This window comes from Theobroma cacao, chromosome 2 (assembly GCF_053813885.1).
Source record: "Theobroma cacao isolate CCN51 chromosome 2, ASM5381388v1, whole genome shotgun sequence".
Lineage (NCBI taxonomy): Eukaryota > Viridiplantae > Streptophyta > Magnoliopsida > Malvales > Malvaceae > Theobroma > Theobroma cacao.
The window spans coordinates 20,546,789-20,563,984 of NC_142640.1; the positions used below are offsets into that span (position 1 = coordinate 20,546,789).

Sequence of the window (17,196 nt, forward strand, 5' to 3'; positions counted from 1 at the left end):
TGCCAAATCACACTCATGTTTTTAAGTTAGGTAATTTTATTGCGTGATTTAGTCTCTCTTTATTGCTGTATTTGCTAGATGAAGTTTTTTTTGTCAAATTAATTGTTTTACGATCTCTAAGGTTAAGAATAGCAATGTTTTGTGCTATCATTAATGGTCCAATTTTTGTGTGAAAATTTTTTTTCTCATTGTTAAGGGAATGATTGATTGTCAAACGAGATTGGAAAGCTATGGTACGATATCTCCTTACTTTAGCAACAAGAAGGATAATTTCTATCTCTGAAATTTGGTCCATCCTATGACAGTACAAGCATTTTTAACTCAATAGAAATAGTGGTATATATAAACATATAATTATACTTTTGTTCTATATTATATTTGCTTTGTTTTTAAAATATTATGATGCATTCATTTTGCTAAATGAAGTTCTACTTTTTTAAGATAGATGCTCCTATGTTTGTGTCACAGCCTGAATTGCTAAGCCATGATCGGCGTATGGGCCCAATGGGCATAGCCCACCTAGCCCAAGCAAGCCTATTATGTAATCTTGCTTAACATCCCATCAACTATTCTCAAGTCACCTGTCACTTTAATAATGGGCTATAACAACCAAGAATTTCATTAATATAAACCCAAAATGATGTTAATATTTCAACTCATGGTGGGATTAATAGTTAAAATATACATATTTTGTCTAAGACACGTATCTTAGTATTTTACATCACATGAACGTACTCATAAAAAAAAATGACTCTTGACTTCTAGCAGAGTGACCACAGTGAAGATGCGGCTATTGAGATGCCATAGTACCTACCAAGAAAGCGAGCATATGTGTGCAACTCAATTTAGGTCCCAACTGCCTCCAATATGAAAACATGAAGTTTAAAAACATGAGTACGAAACTCAGTGAGTGAACATAAGAAGGGAACAAGCAATCAACAGGAAGAATTTGAAAATCATGATGCACTCGTTTCAAAAACAATGCAATTGATTTAATTTCTTACTAAAAACCCCTCATTTCAAACCTTGATTAATGCCCTCATAGTGTTTCACAAACCCATGATCAATCCATGAACTTAAATGGGTGAAAAATATGTCAAAAACTGAATAGGGTAGCATGTAGGACAAAATGTTTCTTGCTGCAGCGAGAAACAATACCAGTTGGCATGTGTTTCCTTTTTTCTAGTATATCTTCCGTTACAGAAGTTTAATTGACCTTATTTTTAGACCATTAGAAAGCTTAGAGGTAGGGTTACAACTTTGATGTTTACACTTTTCCTAGTTCGGACGAGAAGGTGGTCAAAATCTTCATCAAAGTGAAGGCACTGCATCAGAACCTGAGAGTTTTTCTCTGCAGCGAGATTTATTTTTGCTACAGCGAGTTTTCTGTTGCCAAAACAGAATGTTTTTCGGTACAGCGAGAAGCAGGGCACCTAAGTGAAAAAGAACCTCCTTTGCACAAAAAATCCATTTGGTGCTGTAATAAAGATCAATTTGCAAGAAAATGGGAATTTCTCAAGATTCATCATGCCAAATTTCACATGCCATTTCAATCATATATCATATTCATGAACTTTCATTTCATAAGCATAGATATGCATAAATACATAGATAAACATCAATATCATCATAATCACACCCGGCTCATGTGCCTTCCCCCACATCGTGCACATAGTCGGTGCCATCGTGTGCATCCCCCCAAATCATGCACAATTAGTGCCATCGTGTACATCCCTCCCCTCACATCGTGCACACGGGCACTATCATCATCCATATCCCACACCACCATCATCACCGGCATGTGCATCCCCCCACATCGTGCACACACATGGTTATAATCATCATACACAATATCAACTATCATACACAACATATATATATATATATATATATATATATATATATCATCATAATGCAATAGTGCATGAATCCATAACAACCACATATCACAACATAAAACCATTTGGCAAAAAAGCTTGTCCCCAAGGCACTTGTTTTAAGAAAAAGTTTTATAAATTCATTCAAATGCTTTGTACAAAACAGTCACAATCTCAAAACGATTTTGAAATGCAGTTCACTCACTGGTATTGCTGAACCTCTAATCGACTCTAACCTCCACTAATGGTTCAAACGGGCAAGTGAGGCCTTGTTGGAACTTATACACACACAACATCACAACCAATCCAATTTACATTAATATCACTCCAAAAGCTAGTTTCTAATTCAAATTCTTCTAGTCATTCCTAATTGGCTTCCAACTATATCAAATGGCTATTCTTTGCACTACTCTAATCACACTAAAAATGAGTACACAACTCAAAAATAAAACAGCTCATAATCCCAATTACTAGCCATTATCAACAACTTAAAACCAAGCTTAGTTCATCACTCACCTTAGGGTTTCTTTGTAGTTGAATTCTCTTCAAATAGCTTCCAAACAAATATGAAAAATCTCTTTTTCTCTCTCTAAAACCTCCAACTAGTGAGAGAAAATGCTGAAAAAGGACTTTTTGAAGGTTTTAAAGTGAGAGAGTGAAAGAGCACAAGGGTTCTAGTCAAAAAGGCACAAATGTATGAAAATTAGAGCTAGAGAGAGAAAGTTGTGAAAGTTTCATATTAAGCTTCCATGGAGGATGCAAGCAATGTGAGATGGAAGAAGAAGAAGGAGAAGAAGCTGCTGGAAGGAAAAGATATTTATAGCTCAAACTTATCCAATTCCATTAGAAAATACAAAAATGCCTTTTAGTAAGTTAACTTGTTCTTCTCCAATCCTTTGTGAAATCTTTTTATTCTTTTGACACTGGGACAAGTTCTACAATGATCTAAACTACTCGGGTTTATGAAAACTTAAAATTTTGAATCGAGGAGCAAAATGACCATTTTGCCCCTATTGTGAAAATTATTGCCACATCTAGTTTTCTTTGTATTTTCATCATTATACATCATTTATTTGGTCTTTATGCTTATTTAGACCTTAAATATCAGAAAACTTCCTTCTGGGAACTTATTAGAGGAAATGATGAAACTACCCCTAGCTCGGGTTATTACGCCTATGCCTCGTTATGAGCCTATAGGGGTTAAGGTCTCACATTCTCCCCCATTAATAAAAATTCGATCCTCGAATTTAAATTTAACTATAAGGTAATGTACCTCTAAGCATCAAAGAGGTGGGGATAGTTTGTCCGCATCTCCTCCTCGGCCTCCCGTGTTACCTCATCGAATTCAAATCGACGTAGGGTGAATAATCAAAGTTCTCAAGTTCTGCCACATCACTCTCGTTGGGCATTCTTAACATAGAATCTTGGTTTATGCATTATATCAACTTCCAATCTTTATAGAAAACTCAACGATGTCATAATATATAATTATGTGTACTACTCTTGTTGGATCAAAACAACATCATTCTTTATCTTATGAAGAAAATTCAAATATGATATTAATTCTGGTCACACCTCAATCAAATCATCCTTAAATCATCAATCATGCATGTTTACTTAACCATCCACAATTCCTTTACTTTGATCTTTTATCAAACCTTCCAACATTCAAGCATTTATTCCACCATTGACTATGGGTCTAAATGGTCAACCAACCTCTATTCCGTTTCACATACCTCCATACAAATTCCATTCAAGCATTTCATAATACATAAGGATCAAACACTCTTTATTTATTCATATATGTTTAACATCACGGATGATTCAAATCCGGTAACCATTAGTAACCATCTTCCCAAAAACAAACTCCAATACTTTCATGTTCGAGTGCTCACTAGATAAATCTCAACTTATAATCTTGACATTCCGCATACCCCCTTATAATCTTAATCAATCTCTTTAATCAATAACTCAACTTCTCAAGATTAATGTTGCTCAAAATTTTCCCTTTAAAGTTCCTTTCCAAGTCTCATTTTGATTTCTAATTATTTCTACATTTCCTATGTCATAGCTAATTTGTTCGTCATCAATCACCCACAACATATCTAACTTGATATTTCTCAAATTTACTTAAAACATCAGATCTCATGGCCTCATCAGTTTATCAATTTGAAGATCAAATTAAATATTTGTTGCTCCTTAAGTGCACTTTAAAATTTAAGAATCATCTAGTAAGGCCTTTCTGATATTAACTTCTTTTAGTCCCTTTTACCTTAGAAAATTAAATCCATAATCATTCATTTTAAATCATGAGCTTTATATCAATCAAGACAGATTTTACACTTTTAATTATACGAATCCAAATGCACACCTTTACGTATAAGCTATAAACTTTTCCCCACATCTTTATATCTCAAAACTATATATATTGAAGTTATACCAAAACTGATACATCATTTTCCATTGCCCCTTATGATATTAAATTCATGTCATACTTCTCTATTTGTGTACTTCATAATAGCCTAACAATTTCTAGTTCATAGTTAAGCTAGGTCATATACCAAGCCTCTCAGGCTATATCAAAACACCAAGTTTTATCATCATATAATAGAATTTGATGAACTCATACCAAAAGTATAAACACTTACTTTTAAGCTAACAGAATTATAATCTATTTGTTCACTACCAAAATTAGCGATAAATTATCTTAATCATTGTCTAGCACTATAACCATTGATAGAATATCATCATCAAATCAAATTATAACTAACTCCGTATGAGCTTTTATACCAATATGCAACATATATATCCATATAGATATATTTCCAAAAATTTTAACTTCGAATAGACTTAGGCATATCAAGCTCAATAAGCCATCTGTAAAACCAAAATAACCAACAATCAAGTTTAGAATAATTTCTTCTCTTGGTTGGCTAGATCATGCTCATTATTTGTGGTGAATACACAAAGCTGATTTCAATATTCCATTCTCATACAAGAGTCAACCACTAATTGGCACCATTTCCAAACACCAAGTGATTTATAAATCAATTTTCTTAGTCAAAATTCATATTGTAGTATTCCAACTTTAGGTCATGTCTCATTACCAAATCTTTACTCATATACGAGTACTTGAATTTTCAAATCATCATCCTTTTTTTTTTAAGTAGATCTCCGTAATTCCCGTAACGTTTTTCTATTCCCTTACCAAGGGTAGTATCATATAATCAAACCATGTCACCCTTCTTTTCTCAACATTTGAAGTATAATTCAACCTTCCACTATCCCTATCAGGCACTTTATCTTGATAGTTACTCAAAATAAATTGGAACTTGTGGGGAAGCACATTTCACAATTTATGCTTTGTGTCTATAATTATGTTGAGACCAGAACCTCATCGGGTCCACAAAATGGTAGAATAATCATTGCCTCAAACCAGTATTTCCAAGTATACTTATGCTTGTATCATATCTTCATACTTATGTGACATGTCAGTCACGAGCCCAACTTGACTGTATAGCCATTTGCTCTTTGAGCTTTAATGTTTTCTCATTGTGAAAAGTCTTTCGGATTTATCTCATCAAGGTATTCACAAGGTGGATACATGTCCATACCTTACAATTCAAGGCCTAAAGCATTGAACACAACCTCATCATTGATGTTCTACGTTATATTATATAATACAAAATATAATCTAATAACTATGACAATGAAATTCTAAAGTTCCACCTTTATCTACCAATCATAGCTTCCTTTATGAGCACATACTTTACACTGCTTGATTGTTCACAAGCCACTCATGGCCATCCAATTTTGACCTCTTATAGTAAGTCAAGCTAATATATTCTCTTATGCTTTTCCATACACTTCCAAAACACTTAAACACTTCCTTTAATAGGGTTCCATTGAGAACTTAATTAATCAAAGGCTTATCTTCAAAGCCACTCATAACTTTAATTGTTCATTGTATGCTCGATAACACTTTAGCTCACTGACCCCACTGGACATTATTTTAAAATCTCCCAAGGTGTTTGTGTTCTTAGTTCGGATCATACCATCTAACTTAGTATAATTGCATTAATTATCCTTAAACTCTTTATGCTCAGCATATCAACATCCATGTTTCCCCTTCATTCATGTTATTGACCTTGTTAAGGTATATGTGGCTTTTTAACCTTTCACAATACATTCCACATTTATGCTAGGGCATTCTCAGTCTCATGCCAAGCCTATAGTCATGTAACCATAAATCAAGATAAACTCCCTTATGGGATATCTCCTTCCATATGATGCATGGGGATCACAAGATGTACAACTCCAAGTGTATGCCTACATATTGATAACCTCCATATTTTCATGGTCATAAAAATCACAATTTGCAAAACTAGCTTTCTATCACAAGTTTGCAATAGGAACATTAGTCTCAACATATCTCACTTTGGGCATACTTCACTACTAGCATTCACATACCTTTACCATAACATTTAGTATAAATTGATTAAGCAATGATCTCCAAATTTACTCTTAGATACACATATATCAAATTGTACACCACTTAGTGTTGAGATCTTGACTTTGCTCATCAATTCTTAACCAATTACATCCATAAGATAAACAATTCACATAATTTTTTGTATCTTGCCTTTGCAGTCATAAGATTAAAATTTCTTAAGCTTGGGATGCAAAAACTTCCTCTTAGAGCATATCTGAAAATCCACATGTTTTAAGTCCCTTACCTTTGGAGAAGTTATATTCAAGACAAATCATTTACATCATAGGTTGCATATTGAACCAAATATATTTTTAAATTGACCTTTAAAGTAATTCATATATCGATTTTCATATAGAACTCCATATGGCACTTAGACTAACTTTGTCATTTCCATGTCATTTAATTTCAAACTGCTAAATCCACATCTAGTCCTTTAATCCTTTGGCTCCACACTAAGCATAGCAAAATTCAAGCTCATCTTTAGAGTAGATCATTTACTAGCTTTTTACTTCATGACCATACATCAATTACAATAATTCGAGGTTTTCACCCTTGAGCTAATTCATACAATTATAACCATAAACCACAATAATTCAATCCAAGCGTTGGAATCTCGCAATCACTTAGTTGAAATCAAAACCAACTCCATTTAAGCTACTATACACATATTCAACACTAATATGCTTATATAATATTTCAAAAGCCCACACCATTTCTATAGGGGCATGTCAAGCTCAATTAACATAGTGCACTTACCTCCGTGCACATAAACATTGGTTTACATTTTCCTCGATACTTAAATTTATAAACCTCAAGCGAGTCATAACAATCACTATTCATTCTAGTCAAAATACAGCTCTTATTACCATTATCGTATGTCCTCCCTATATTAACCTCAAATACAATCCATAGTCTCCAAAATTTTAATTTTAATTTTTTTTAACCATGGGTTCAAATCAAAATTCCACCAAATGAATAAACTATTACGGACTTAACAGTCCAGCTCCACTTTCTTCCATCCTTAGTCTGAGGAATATATCATTATATTGACCTTTCATTAGGAGCATTTTCTTAAAAATCTTTCTAATAATAGTTTGTGTCTCGGGTGGCATCTCAAACCCGGACAACGGCACCACTTATGACCTTTACATAATGTTAGCAAGAAGGTAGGTTGCTAGGAATAAGAGTTCATATAGCCTCCTGTCTATGACTTGTGCTGTAGTCACAAATCATAGGCAAGACTCTACATTAACTCCGACAACTCCGCTGACTGACACGAGAATCCTTAGGACTCGACTAAACCTAGAGCTTTGATACCACCTTTGTCACAACCCAAATTTTGGGGCCATGATCGGGGCATGGGCCCAATGGGCATAGCCCACCAAGCCCAAGCAAGCCTATTATGTAATCTTGGTTAACATCCCCTCAACTATTCTCAAGCCACCTTTCATAGTTCCAACTTATAATCACTTTAATAATGGGCTATAACAATCAAGAATTTCATTAATATAAACCCAAAATGATGTTAACATTTCAATTCATGATGGTATTAATAGTTAAAATATACATATTTCATCTAAGACATGTATCTTAGTATTTTACATCACATGAACGTACTCATAAAACAAAATAACTCTTGACTTCCAGCGGAGTGACCACAATGAAGATGTGCCTATTGAGATGCCGTAGTACCTACCAAGAAAGTGAGCATATGTGTGCAACTCAATCTAGGTCCCAACTACCTCCAATCTGAAAACATGAAGTTTAAAAACGTGAGTACGAAACTCAATGAGTGAACATAAGAAGGGAACAAGCAATCAATAGGAAGAATTTGGAAATCATGATGCACTTGTTTAAAAAACAATGCAATTGATTTAATTTCTTACTAAAAACCCCTCATTTCAAACCTTAATTAATGCCCTCATAGTGTTTCACAAACCCATGATCAATCCATGAACTTAAATGGGTGAAAAATATGTCAAAAACTGAATAGGGTAACATGTAGGATAGAATGCTTCTCGCTGCAACGAAGTTCATTCTCGCTGTAGTGAGAAACAGTACCAGTTTGCATGTGTTTTAGTTTTTCTTGCATATCTTCCATTACAGAAGTCCAATTGACCTAATTTTTGACCATTAGAAAGCTACAGGGTTACAACTTTAATGTTTACCACTTTTCCCAGTTCAGACAGGAAGGTGGTTAAAATCTTCATAAAAGTGAAGGCACTGTATCAGAACCCTAGAGTTTCTGGCTGCAACGAGATTTATTTTCGCTACAGCAAGTTTTCTGTTGCCAAAACAGAATGTTTCTTGCTGCAGCGAGAAGCAGAGCATTTAAGTGAAAAAGGGGCCTCCTTTGCACAAAAAATCCATTTGGTGCTGCAATAAAGATCAATTTGCAAGAAAATGGGAATTTCTCAAGATTCATCATGCCAAATTTCACATGCATTTCAATCATATATCATATTCATGAACTTTCATTTCATAAGCATAGATATGCATAAATACATAGATAAACATGAATATCATCATAATCACACCCGACTCATTTGCATCCCCCCACATCGTGCACATAGCCGGAGCCATCGTGTGCATCCCCCCACATTGTGCACAATCAGTGCCATCGTGTACATCCCCCCACATCGTGCACACGGGCACTATCATCATCCATCTCCAACACCACCATCATCATCGACATATGCATCCCCCCACATCGTGCACACACACGGTTATAATCATCATACACAATATCAACTATCATGCATAATATATATATATATATCATCATAATGCAATAGTGCATGAATCCATAACAACCACATATCACAACATAAAACCATTTAGCAAAAAGCTTGTTCCTAAGCACTTATTTTAAGAAAAAGTTGTATAAAATCATTCAAATGCTTTGTACAAAACAGTCACATTCCCAAAACGATTTTGAAATGCAGTTCACTCACCGATATTGCTGAACCTCCAATCGACTCTAACCTCCACTAATGGTTCAAATGGGCAAGTGAGGCCTTGTTGGAACCTATACACACATAACATCACAACCAATCCAATTTACATTAATATCACTCCAAAAGCAAGTTTCTAATTCGAATTCTTCTAGTCATTCCTAATTGGCTTCCAACTATATCAAATGGCTATTCCTTGCACTACTCTAATCACACTAAAAATGAGTAATCAACTCAACAATAAAACAACTCATAATCCCAATTACTAGCCATTATCAACAACTTAAAACCAAGCCTAGTTCATCATTCACCTTAGGGTTTCTTTGTAGTGGAATTCTCTGCCAATAGGTTCCAAAAAAATGTGAAAAATCTTTTTTTCTCTTTCTAAAACCTCCAACTAGTGAGAGAAAGTACTGAAAAAGGACTTTTTGAGGGTTTTAAAGTGAGATAGTGAAAGAGCACAAGGGTTCTAGTCAAAAGGGCACAAAGGTATTAAAATTAGAGCTAGAGAGAGAAAGTTGTGAAAGTTTCCTATCAAGCTTCCGTGGAGGATGGAAGCAATGTGAGATGGAAGAAGAAGAAGGAGAAGAAGCTGCTAGAGAATGAAGAAGCTACTGGAAGGAGAAGATATTTATAGCTCAAACTTATTCAACTCCCTTAGAAATTATAAAAATGCCCTTTAGTAAGTTAACTTGTTCTTCTCCAATCCTTTGGAAAATCTTTTTATTTTTTTGACACTGGGACAAGGTCCACAATGATCTAAACTACTCGAGTTTACAAAAACTTAAAATTTTGACTCGGGGTGCAAAATGACCATTTTGCCCCTATTACGAAAATTATTGCCACATATAGTTTTCTTCGTGTTTTCATCATTATACTTCATTTATTTGGTTTTTATGCGTATTTAGACCCTAAATAGTAGAAAACTTCCTTTTGGGAACTTATTAGAGGAAATGACGAAACTACCCCTAGCCCGGGTTATTACGTCTATGCCTCGTTGTGAGCCTATAGGGGTTGAGGTCTCACATGGTGGTATCCATGTTTATATATGTATATATACATGTGTAAGAGAAAGTTATGAATATAGTAGGTGGATGTAATGTATGTGAAATCTTGCATGTTGAACCTTGAAAGTTTGCTAATTATCTTCAAATTGAATTGTATTTCAACGAGAAACCTTCTGTCATGTTTACTACCTTGCTTGGTTTCTGCCATATTTTCTACTTCTTTAACCTCACGGTTGATCATGGATTTTCAACATCAAGGGATTAGTTAATCAAGTTTGAAATGAGGGGTTTTAATAAGAATTAAACTAAATTGCATTGTTTTTGAATCTAAGTGCATCATGATTTTAAAACTTTCCTAATCGTCGCTTGTTCCCTTCCTATGTTCACTCACTCGATTTATACTCACGTTTTAAACTTCATATTTTAGGTTTCTGAGTAAAAGGTGATTGGATCCTAGGACGAGGTGATCCTCCCTATCCATTGTTCGGTAGGTTTGCCATGATACTAAGTGTTACCACCCACGCCTAGAGTCACTCCGCTGACATTCAGAGTCTCTGAATGTGTACATGTAAACTGGATGTGATTTGCTAAGAATCGTTTGACAGACTTTTTATCTATATTAAGATTGATGAATACCATTATGAGTATATACTTGGATTTTATGAATCGATTTCAATGAAGTTATTATTTGAACATTATGATTTATGGAACTTAAAAGGGAATATGGATGATAAAGGGGTTGAAGTATAGGTTCATACGGGAAGGCTTGCTTGGGCTTAGTGGGCTATTCCCATTGAGCCCATGCACCTGTCATGGCCCAAAAATTGGGCTGTGACAATTTCCTTTTTAGACTATGTAAGTCGTAGCCTTGCCCAATTAATTAACAGAAATCATAATTGCCTTAGGGCTGTTACAGTACATCAACTGCAACATGATTTTTGATAATCTTTTAGGCAGAATTGAGAAAAGTAGTAAACATGAAAGTTGTATATTTTTCTCTTATATTTCCAATGATCCAAGAATCGCTTCATTTGAAACTATGTAGAGAAAGTAATGGCTGAAATACTAAAATATATGCAGTGAAAGTCTGCACCCCAACATTGCTCTCCTTCTTGCACTAAAATTCTTCTTTCATCAAACACAAACAAAAGCACAAATAAATCAATAACAACCTATCTTAACCACATTAACATCAAATTAAGCATAAAATTAACTAAGATTAGAATGACTCACCTAAAATAACTACTTGAGAAGAATTAAATAAAACCTACTAATTTTTATGCATTACTACAAGAACTAAGCTAAATTATTATCAAAATTAAGCTCAAATAACTCTATATCATAGAGTTATCAATAACAATCTACACAAAAACAATTGGCTATTGTTCAACACAAAGCCTTTCTTTTTTGTATAGAAGCACCACCACAAATGGCTACACTAACACCACTTATATATTTTGTACATGTCAATGTACACCAATAATTAGATATTATGATATAATTACTATTTGATATCTACTTTATAAAGAATTCTCAACTCAATTGAAAAAAAATTTATCATCTCGAGGGCAGCACACGGGGCAACATGTTAGTGTGATTAAAGCCAAGGTCATCTGCATATAAGAAGTTAATTGATGATGTAAGAAGTAGACATCATACATGTCCTGTGCACTCAAAACTCTGTGCCTACATTGCAAGCATGTTATGTAGGAAGTGATGTAGTAGATCAATCAACATTAAAGGGATTAGTGCAAAAGGTGAGAGCCAATTCTGTAAATATCCATCCAACCTATATTAATTGTCACAGCCCAAATCCTGGGCCATGACCAGCGCATGGGCTTAATAGGCATAGCCCACCAAACCCAAGCAAGCCTTATTAGAGATTCCCGATAATGCACTATATTTGTTCACCAATCCATATTAGTTCTCAAATCATATACTTTTGTATAATAACTTGAACCATAATTACCATAATCAATTCAATCTTTAAAACATATACTCATAAGTATGTACAATGAAGTCTAAAATCTCCAATTTAATACTTGTACCAAGGCCATTATCCATTTACAATTAATTAAATAAAGTGCTACAACTCAACCTCTAGCAGTGGAGTGACTCGAAATAGGGTACTAGGAGATGCCTTTACCTACATCGTAGTGGACTATGAATGCCGATGAATAGCTCGCTAGTTGATCACTATTTGTAAAAGGGAAATAAGGGGGTGAGTCTCTTAAACTTAGTGATCATCGGTTCTGTGAGCAGGGAGTAGATGGGAAACAAGCAATAAGTAGATCATTTGAATGATAAAACTAGAATATAAAATGTTGATCTTATAAACCAAACCACAAGAAGGATATTTGTGCTTTGTAAAAATAATATCGTAAAATCCTAACACAATGCTTTCTTTGGCAAAACAATGCTGAAAATAAGTGAAACAGAAAGAGTTTTAATTATTAGAAACATCATTTGCCATCAAAATATGAAATATAGTATAAAGGTGTGCAGACTCCCAAAATGTGTGGCATGTAAAGAAATCAAGTGTACAACCACCTAAATCAACTCATGTTTGTCAAGTAAGCTTTGAAAGCTTTTATTTAAACAATGGGAGCTGTAGAGAAAATCTTAACTCCCCACCATGCAAGAGAGTGTGCGTTGAAAACTCACAAAGCTCTCGAGTAGGAGAGTTCAATATCAATACGTGGACCCACTTCCACTTCATAACAATCCGAGAGTCTTACTTCACTGGATTTCCCATAGCCATGGCAATCTCCATGATGTTGGCCGACATCGAAGAATCAAGCGATCACTACCGTACAGATCCGGGAGTCTTACTCAACCGGGGTCACTCGTGGCCTAGCCATGTATACATATCATAAGTCATGGCCCCTACCACGCCTAACCGCTGGTTGGTGACTTAAAGTTTCTCTAGCTAGAGCTCATCGTGCACGAGGGTCACGATTAATCGAAGTGACAGTTGGCTTACTCTCGACGCACTTGATTTGTCAAAACCATTTTCAAAAATCAAATCAAGGTTTCCAAGTCTTTCGCTTAAAACTATTTGAAACCAAGGTTCAATAACCTTTCAAATTACTTTCCACATAAAATGGCATAGTGTATTCTCTTAATCAAAGACCGGACTAAAACTGGTGCTCAAAACTTGCATTTTAAATCATTTAACTATTTCATTTAAAGTATGTATATCACCCACAAATACAAGGCACATATTTTAAAGGCAAAACAGTATAAAAGGCTTGTTTCCCTATTTCTAAAACACTTTACGTATATAGCTCATCTATAGATATATCCAAAACAATTTCAAAACAACTTGCATTCATAATTTCCTACGAGTTCTACCAGCTCATGCTTTCCACAATAACAATGTATAAATCATTGTATATCTATTTAAAAATCTCTTATCGAGGCTAGCAGCTCATGTTTTTCACAATTGCATTTAATGAAATCCGACTACGTTTATAAAATGTATAACATTATATAGCTATGGAATTTTTTTTTGAAATAGGCACCCCCCACGCACTTTACAATGGCAGGATATCACTTCGCCACTTATCCGGGTACGTTTTCTCCTTTAGTTGATCACCACGGTGTCCATTTTCCATTTGCACACTTCCTAGCAATAAACCAAATCTAGTAATCTTAGTGTTTATCATTCCCATTTTTCTTCTTATTCAAACATTACCATCATGTTAATAACTCATACTATGCTAGAATCACCACTTTTCCTCACTTAACATTGCATATTCATATACATCTCGACACATTTTTACCAAAGTTGCCTTTATCCTTTGCTTGCATAATTCTTTAAATTATAATTACTAGCAACTTATTTATGACTCTAGCACCCATATTAACCTTTTTCAGCCATTTTTATTCAAATTCGTCTTATATTTTTCACACATAACCCACATATATGGCAGCAACAATCATTCTCACTTTCACTTGATTATTTTTAAGTTTACATGCATCATTATCTATCTAACTTTCAATACTTTGTTTCTCAAAGCACCATCCACAATATTCCTTTTCATTTCTTTCAAACAACATTCCATACAAACTTAAAATAGATCCTTTCAACAACCATAATTTCTCACAATATTCAACTAACCGTAGGCTTTAAAACATAGTGTTAAGCTTACTGTTTTCCTTTTCCACTTTGAGTCCATCATGTACCCACGAGTTTATTGGCTTGTATGTCACAAATTTTTCTCCAATCAAGCCAATCTTTGCTGCCACAAGACATTTCTCTTAATCATTAATTCATTTTCAAAGATTACTCAAGCTAAAAGCAAGAATCCTTACCTTTCCTTGCTTGAATCACCAAAACCAATTTTGTTCTTCCTTTCTCACTTTTTCTTTATCCTTTCTCCTTTCCTCCAACTAATCTCATCTATTTTTTTTCCAAAGGTACGGTTTTCCTTGCAAAATAAAGCCATTTTTCTTTTCAATTCCATGGTGGCAAGGTAAAAATGGCATGGAAGCTTGAAAATGGTGTTAGGAGGATGGAAGAGAAGAAGAAATATCTTGTGGTTGGAGATAAGAGCCAACCATGGGATAAGGATAAAGAGTCAAAGCTTCATTTGGAAGTTTTGACCAACTTAATGGAAAAATTATCATTTTGCCCTCTAAGGTTTTCACCTTTTTTAATTGTATCCTCCCACAATCTTTTAATTCCACTTTCTTCTCATTTTGCTTCCTTAACACTTGTACCAACAAAATATCAAGCTTATACTTCAACGTCGTATCACCATAATATTTAAATATTTACTTACCCACGCTAGCTTTATTTAATAAAGACACGCGGGTCCTATTAACGTCATTTTTCTCCAAAATTTTCTCGTTCTTCTTCTCCCCACTTAGATTGACCATATATTACTTCTTCATGGAAAATTTTGAGATTGAATAAAATATTAATATTTTAATATTATTTTATTAATAAAAATATTATTTTATTCTAAAATTTTTCACTTGCCTCATTGACATCCAAAATATCTTATTATGCCCTGCTTCACTTTCGAATCACTCTTTATATCATTAATTCATCCTCAATTGATATCTAACAAGTTCTATTAATCCACATATCAAAGTACGGGGCGTTACGTTAATAGTGTTTTACATGGAAGTAAAGTAGGGTAACACTAAAAAGCTAAGGTGTTACCTGTTCCAATCTTTCTATAGAAGTTTTTGTAGTTCCTTGCTTTTAGTGCTTAAGTGAGTCTTGCAGGTCACATATCTCCAAAGACATGGCTTTTAATATTGGATCTAACATTCTTTTTGAAGAGGGAAAAAAAAAGATCTATCTTTAAGCATACCATATATTATGATCATTTAACTTTTTTCCATAAGAATTTTCCTTATGGAGAACATTTTATTAGCAAAAATTATTGCATTAGAACTCTTTTATTGAGCTTGGTTTTACCTCTCACTAGGATTGACCCTATGCGTTGTGCTCAGATCAAATAAAAGGCCTTGAAGGAAGTGTTTATAGAAATATATATACACAAAAGTTATTACAATTATGAGTACAAAGTGGATGAGCCTTAAATAATTGTTTATAATCCTATACATTCATTTCCACCTACTTTTTGTGGAAGAGCATTTCATAGTTGTTTATAATCTTATATATTTATTCCCACCTACTTAACAAAAAAGTTAATGCTTACGAACAAATCAAGATGGTAGAACAAAATTAAGATGGTAGAGGTAGCGGGTTCTATAGAAAAGTTGAGATTACAGTGTTCAATTTATTAAGCTACCTGTAGACAAAAAATATAAGATAGTGTGGGCTATAATTGTAAGTGATATTTGAGAATTTGTTGGTATTAAGAGGTGGGCAAAAAGACTTCAGTGAAGTTGTTCTTTCATGACTAGGTTGTTTTAGAGGGCCCTTTGCATGGGGAAAAAGGAAATAAAAACTTAAGCTTAGTACGAAGTTTGTCAACAAATAAATGAAGGTGAGGCAGATAATAACATTAGGTAAAAAAAATAGAAAAGGAGAAACCATATTAATAAAAAAATCCATATATTAACAAATTGAAATAAAGAACCTCAAACAATGAAGGATATGAAAATGTACAAAAGTAGTATTTAATTAAATATTGTGTATATGATTGGAGAAATAAGCTATTGAATTTGATTTATTGGTAATTAAGCAAGCTTTTGCAGCAATAATTATACACAAAAGTTTTTGTATCTATGAAGAGAAAATGAAAGACAATTCCAAGATTGTTTATAATTCGATACATTCATTCCCACCTACCTAACAAAAAGTTTTTCCTTATGAACAGAATTAGCATAATTCTAAGGCAAAGCTATACAAATGATTTGCTTGGTTTTGCACAGCTTTTTTGTAGCACTCACTTGAAATTAGCATAATTCATTGTACATTTTATTCATAATAGTACAAAACTTAAAAAGAGAGCTTCATTGAAGTTATAGACTAATAAAGTAGGGCAATATTAAAAATCAATTATTTTCATTGTAAAAAAGAGATGTAAGTGCCTTAAAACATAAAAAATAGCATAGAATGGTACTTGTTTAGTTCCATAATATAAGTAAGAAATAACGTATCAAAGAGAAGAATTCTCTAGATGCACCATAATATAGTGTCATATCAAATTAAAAGTGTACAAATCATATTATGTAAAATAGCTAATAAATAATTATTGACACCTTTATGTGCATTTGCATCATAATACATGGTGAACATACATTTTCCTAAGGAAAATAAAACAAATAAATTAACACCTTTGTGAAATCTCTATTAAGTCACTAATTATGTATAGAAATTTGAAAAAAGAATTAAACAACCTTACCAAAAGACGAAGGTGAACAAAGTCTTGCTGATATAA

General features: G+C 33.7%; 1 non-coding gene across 1 annotated transcript; it reads left to right on the forward strand.

Moving 5' to 3' along the window:
* The first annotated feature begins 15,475 nt into the window (after positions 1 to 15,475).
* LOC148764143 (small nucleolar RNA snoR104) lies at positions 15,476 to 15,592 on the forward strand. The gene has a single exon (XR_016024949.1). It is a non-coding gene; the product is annotated as a small nucleolar RNA snoR104 (small nucleolar RNA).
* Positions 15,593 to 17,196: the final 1,604 nt, after the last annotated feature.